Below are 7299 nucleotides of genomic sequence, written 5' to 3'. Positions count from 1 at the left end.
TTTGTTTTTATTGTCAGGTCAGATATTTTTAGAATGACTGGCATTACCCTAACTTGGAGAGTTAAATATGGGACAGCATTCCAGAATGGATTATTTTGCCTAAGCTCCTTTCATTTAACACAGTATTAGGATAGTATATGGTTTAGGAACTGTCAGAGCTAAAACTTAGAAGGGAGGCGTACTGCTACTTAAATTCAAATGTTTCTTTATTTTCATTTTTAAGAAAATATTTTCTTTTCATGATAGAGAGTTAAAGCCCCTTGTTTCCATATTCTGTAGTAAGCAAAGGGGAAAAACCCACTAAAGTGAGAAGTCTTTTATATTACTGCTACTCTTTCTTTTTGTCCTTTAATCACAGAGGATATTGGGAATGTCACTTCTTCAGCTAGAAACTATTTTCCTTTAATATTATTTTCTTGAATAAAATATCAGCTGATTTTGATTATGTTTTTTAAAAAATTGGTGTTTGAGATTTTGAGAAAGCAAATATTTCAAAAACTATATTTAAAATTTTTCTATATTCTAAAGTGATGGGCTGATTATGTAGCTGAAATATTTCATAGCATGTATGAATAAGAATGCCTGTTCTGATAAAAATGCGTCATTTTCAGATGCTTTGCATGCATACTTTGGGATCTGTGGCCTGTCACTAATGGAGGAAAGTGGAATTCGTAAAGTTCATCCTGCCCTGAATGTAAGCACACGGACTTCTGAACGCCTTCAAGATCTCCATCAGAGCTGGAAAACCAAGGACTCAAAACAATGCCCAGAGAATGTACACATCTCCACATGACTGACTTTAGCTTGGGAGGGTGGGGGGATTTGTAGCAGAACTGTAGCTCAAGGTTAAAAGCCATGTGTAACCAAGTGTGCTCTTTTTTTAAGAGAGAGACTTACAATCAAATCTTATGTGGATGTCACTTTGGGATATGGTCTTGAGCCAGTTACCTTTGTACTGGGTTTCAAGAAGATCTTTGACGTTTGAACCACAGTGGACTCTGGTGTGGTTCTTAAATGTTTATACTGTATTTCTAAGAAGTTCTTTGAGGCAGATTAACTGTATGTAGGTAGGTTATCTTTTTAAAAACTCTTCAGTACAAATTCTATCATATTATAAAATTGACACAAAACAAGTTTACAGTTCACATAGCATTGATAATCTTTGGGGGAACACTTAGTGATCATTTTAAAAGCTTGACTGCTGATGACAGAAAATTGCTTTAATGAATTAGGTATCTGGGATTATTCTTTGAAAATATGATCCCATAATTTTTAAAAAGAAGAATGAGTTATTTTGTCTTATTTTTAAGTAAAGTGTGTGCCAATTAAACTTCTACAGCCTATGTAAACGAAATTAACTTCATAGCAAGAATGAATAGGCTTAATACAATAATTTTCTAAAGGCAAATTGTTTTAAGAATACCTATTATGTAACTGAAGGAAAAGTAATTTCAGTGTATGTGACTGTGAATAGGTAAATGTACCATGCAGGTCATTTATTTAGATATTGCTGGGGTGAATAATAGTCATGTTTGATTTTAATCTCAAATCATTAGTTGCTTTTTTTTATGGGGAGAAAACAGTCTTATCTAAAAGACATTTAGTGGTTTTGTTTATTTTTCTGAGATATGTGATATTATAAATTGTACTTTTATAACTGAGTTATTTTTAGCCATTTGCCCCATGTTTTAGCTGCCCTAATTTCAAACTAATAATTTTGTAATTTTTTCAAATTAAATAAGTAAAAATTTAATTAAAAAGCAGGACCACTCAAGTAAATATAATGGTGTAGCCCTGTACACGGTCATTTATATTTTTATATTTTCAGGTAAGTGGGAGAGAAATGTACTATTTAAGATTAAAGACTGGGGTCTTTATTTTTATTCTTTTATTCTTTTTCTTTTGTTTTCTTCATTCTGTGAAGTTGCTAATTGTAAAGGTGTCTTATATGGAAATGTGTCTTATTAGTAACCTATCAGTAAAATGTGTCTTATTAGTAACCTATCAGTCACTATTGCTTAGTGACTTTCAGAGATATGAAACTAGTCAAATGGAGAAGGAAAATGCTTCACTGAAGGAGTCGGGTTCATGTTAAAGTCTTGGTGATAATGTTGAATTATTAGTTCTCCAAGTATCAGTATAAAAACTGAATTACTAGTATCACTATTTAGGTTTGTAGTACTAATAATTTTATTTAAATTTCTTCCTAAATTAGAGGGAAAAGATACCCTTAAATAATGGTGCTTCCTAGGGAAAGCTGGTAAATACTTGGAGAAATGATTCATGTATTATTGGTGTGGTTAGTTTTAAACCTCAGTTTGCCAAAGTCAGCTTTTTTAAAATTTTAATTAGAAATAAAAATTTTCTGATGGTAGGAAAAAAATAAGCTTAACAACAGATGTTATCCTTCCATGTGTTTGTTCCAGTTGCTTTGTTTAAATCCAGGCAAATTTAGACATCCGTATCTCAAACTAAGTCATCTCTTTGACATTGGGAGTTAAAATACTACATATGCATTGGCTTTAAAACTATATAAAAAGTCCAAATTGTTTTTCCTGAATCACCATTAGTGGTTGGAAGGTAAGAAAGTTAATAACAGTAACTGAATTTGTAAATGAAAGAGAATTCCAAGGTAAAAGTATTTCATAAAACTATTAAGAAATATTTTCTAAGTCCTGTATAATTTAATAGCATAAATTTATAAATTATAATATTCTTGACATACTTGTGAGAGGCTTTCTTGTGAAACTTTATGAATCAGTGATTGTCATATTCCACAGCAGCATATTGAGCAAAAAAAAATACTAGGCCAGTTTGAATTGTGGAGAAATTATGTCTAACTTTAAAAAAATTGTAATTTATAAGAAAATAACTTATTCATAAGTTATTCATAAGTTATAAGTACTACTTCACACATATACTTTTTTTTTTTAGCAGTAGTGATTGATATGAGAAGGCAGTTATGAAGTCTGAAATCTAATAACTATTCCCTTTGCTCTGTCCTCACTACCATTGTGGTAATTTTTAGAAGATAGTAGGAGAAGCTTTGTTTTGAGCATCTGCATGAAAACAGGGTTATAATCAGGTCTTACAACACAATTAAACCTATTTATTATTATCCCACAGTGTTTTAGATCTGATCTGTTATGTGCTCACTTCAGCAGCACATATACAAAAATTAGATTTGACCTATTATATATACATTTTTATTAGAGCTTTAGTTATAAATATTTAATTTAAATTCAAATAGAAATTTTGTTAACAGTAGTACATAGTTTGAAAACTGTCGGACCTGATAGTTGAGAGGTCCTCTGGAGTCAGGTGACAGGTTTAAATTCCAGATCTGCCAGTTCAGCAGTATGAGCTTGGACCCTAACCTCCCCACTGATAAATTGAGGGAGGGAAAATATCTTAACTCATGAAGTTGTTTGAGGATTAAATGCAATAATACACCTAAAGCACCTAGCATAGTACCCGAAATATAGTAAATTCCTAATTATAATTTCTGTCATAACTACCATAAAATTTTTATTAAAACCTGTTTTCTATAACACAGATCTTACAGAGTTCGAGCTTAGGGAAGATGATGGCAGCAGTATAGTTTTTGAATCTCCCCATAAGAATGCAGAGTAACTAGGATAGCCACAAACCTTATTCTACAAAACTAGATGACAGCATATCCCCATGAACCCCAATATCCAAGTAAGTGAGGACAAACCACTGGCTGATAGTTTCAGCATCTGTATGGGAGGAAGTGGAAGGCAGGCAGCTGGTTTCTGACAGCCTTGAGAAAAAGCAGAAGTACAACATTGCCCACAGTTTCTCACTAGAAAGTGCAGTGGGACAATCTGAGAACAAAAGCTGAAACTGGGAGGGCTTCTATGGGTTCTCATTTGCAGATGAGAGTTACAGCAATAAAATAAGATCTGATGATTGTGCTAGAGGAGTCTGGGCCCTGTCCTGTATACCTCCTAAAAGTAACACGACAAAGCCTAGCACTGAGGAGAAACTGCTAAAATTAGAATCCAAATTGGGCAGGACTGGTATAATAGAACAAAAAGAAAAAGTCCAGTTAAATGTGGGAAGGAAGGCCAACATAGAGACGTTTTATATAAATACCATCTTTTAATTTTGTAAAAATGAAAAGGGAGCTTTAGGGCTATGGAACTAAAAATAGTCATCCTAGAGCACCCCTGCCTCCTAAAAGTACAGGAAGACTCATTTCATAAAAATAGAAAAAGCAACTGAAAAGGTTTACAGTCATATCCCATGTAAAGTTATTGTAAGAAATAAGAGAATAAGCAGACTGACATCCCCAGACAATGAAAGCTCACCAGGAAGACATGACCACCAGACTGATGAAAACCTAATAAGTTATGGCTGAAAAGTTATAGTATTTAGAACTATATCAGTATAATGGGAAAAGCTGAAAATTAAACTACTAAGTCAAAAACTAGAGGAAAAAGCAAACAGCAGAAGGAAGGAATTAGTAAAAAGTAGGGGAGGAGAGAATAAAATGGACAAACCACCAGCTAATCTATTCAAGAAAAAAAGGGAGGAACAAAAATACACAATTTAAATGACAAGAGAGAAATAACCGTAAAACAATTTTCAAAATCATAAGGCTACTTTGAATAATTTTATACAATTATAAAAATAATAACTTAGAAAAATGCAAGTTGCCAAGATTTACCGTAGTGGATAGAAAGATTCAAAACTACCATAGAAGAAACAAATTGTTAAAGGACACCTTAAGAAAAAGCATCAGGCCCAGATTGTTTCAAGGAGATTTCTACCTAACCTGTAAGATTAAATAATCTCGTGATGTTTAAACAATTCCAGAGGCTAAAAAAAAATCTTGAACCTTAAAGTACGCCCCCCCCCAAAAAAAAAGATTTCCAAATTTATTTTGTGAAGTGACTATAACAGCATGGTTTCTAAAACCTGACAAAGATTGTACCAAAGAGAAAATTATAGGCCACTCTCACTTAAGGATATCATTGCAAAAATTTTAATACATTTGCAAACAATCCAACAGCACTTTCAAAAAGTAATAAATCATGACTAAGTTGGGTTTATTATAGAAATGTAAGGAAAACTCAATGTTAGACAACTATTAACATATCGAAAGAGTTAAGGAGAAAAATCATGATTATCTCCATCGTCGCAGAAAAGATGTTTGACAGAATTGAGTAGTCGTTCATGTTAAATAACTCAATAAGTAAAAGTTGAGTACTTTGTTGACATTCTACCTCTGCTGGAAAGCCAGCATCTGAACATCCAAACAAAAGAGGCATTCCAGCCAAAGTAAGGAATAAGGCCCAGCCCACCATCTCTTCTGCTACTTAGTATTGTGTTGGGATTTTAGCTACTGCAGTTTGACAAAAAGGAAAGAAAGGAACTAGGAAGAGGTAAAACTTCAGGGATAAGATTTTATCTGGAAAATCCAAGGAATTTGTTGAAAAACCTTAAAGAACTTAGTGAAGTAGCAGGTACAATTAGTATGCAAATATCAGTAGTCTTCACCAGACACAGAAGAGTGCATACTCTGATTCCATTTAGATGAACTTCAAAACAGGAAAAACGTATCTGTTGTCTCAGAAACTAGTACCTCCCTTGCAGTCACTTCTGCCCTCCCCAAAGGTAAGCACTATCATGACTTAAATCACCATCAGTTTTGTCTGGTTTTCAACTTCATGTAAATGGAGTCATAATATATCCATTTATTTTTTCAGCTGTCTTTAGCTCAAGGGTCGGAAGAATACAAGGCAGTTTCTGTGGTGCTGGTAATGTTTCTTGATCTAGGTGCTGGTTCCACAGGTGCATTCACTTTATGAATATGAAGCTGTACACTTAAGATTTGTGCACTTTTCCGTATGTATAATTATAGTTTAATACAAATGTTTACTAAGAAGAATAAAAGACTTTATACAAACCTAAACTAGTTAGAAGATACACTTAAAGATTCCTTTTATGATTTCAAAAAAGAAAAACGTGTAAACTTAAGACATATCCAAAACCTATATGAGGAAAACTTAAAAAATAGAATTCTTGGAAGACAAACTCTTGAACAAATGAAATGATATACCATATCCTTAGATAAGATTCAACATCAAAACATGTTTTTCTCTAGGTTAATTTATAAACTTAATGGTATCCCAATAAAAATTATGTTTGTTTTTATTTGAGAGAACACACAAGGATTACTATAAAAACCAAACAAAAATAGGGAATTAGCCCTACCAGACATTAACACATACTTTTAAATCCTTCTAGTACCGCATACATACTTAACAAAAACATATAGACATATATAAATATAATTATATATTCTTTAACTTTTTTCCATATTCAATAATATGACTACCTTCCACTATCCATACTTTGCTTTAAACAGTTGCATAATATTGCATAAACATATCATAATCAGTGCCTTATTTTTCACAATTAAAAAATATTGCTGTAAGATCTTTGAAAATGTAAAAATGTATCATTACCTGCTTATATGATTCTTTAAGCTAAATTTATAGATGTGGAATTGCTGGGGCAAAGAGTGTGCACATTATAGATTGTGATAGCTTTTGCCACACTGCTTTCTAAGGTCGTACTAGTGCATACTACCTTGACACTAAGATTTTAAATGTGAACAGAAAATAGTCTTAAAATTCACTGGAGAAACTATGAGCTTAGGCTCAAAGCCAATTTCCCTCTTATTTAATCCTAGATGAACAAATCAGGGAGTTTCGTAGAACTTTGTGAAGTCTCTAAGGAACAAAGGAAAATAATCACTAAAATAATTAATTTGATAAAGTGTATGTAAGTAGCTTGCTAGAATATTAGTGGATTTTTGTCTTGCCGTTTGAATTTCAACATTGAGTACCATGCTAGAATATTCAGAAATGATATTCTGCTACAGAATGTCGATTTTTCATGCTGTAGGACATACAATAGAACAAGCCCGATCCCATCTGATCTCGGAAGCTAAGCAAGATCGGGCCTGGTTAGTACTTACATGGGAGACCACCTAAGAAGACCAGGTGGTGTAGGTGTAAAAAATAAAAAATAAGGAATTGTAAGCCGACAAGGTCCTTGCAATCTGTGAGGTAAACCAAGGGTTGCCTCGCCTAAAAAAAAAAAGGTTAAATTAGAGAAATGTGCATATAAGAATAATTGTTCAGGCAATACCTATTTTACTTTTATGACATACTTATTTTAATATTTCTCCTATTAAGATTATTTCCAAGTTATAAATGTTGCTGTGATCATATATATTTTTCTATGGTGTTCCCAGAAGGAAAT

This window comes from Pteropus vampyrus, unplaced genomic scaffold (genome assembly GCF_000151845.1).
Source record: "Pteropus vampyrus isolate Shadow unplaced genomic scaffold, Pvam_2.0 Scaffold39, whole genome shotgun sequence".
NCBI lineage: Eukaryota > Metazoa > Chordata > Mammalia > Chiroptera > Pteropodidae > Pteropus > Pteropus vampyrus.
The sequence above is the reverse complement of the archived record's forward strand: the minus strand, read 5'-3'. Positions refer to the sequence as shown.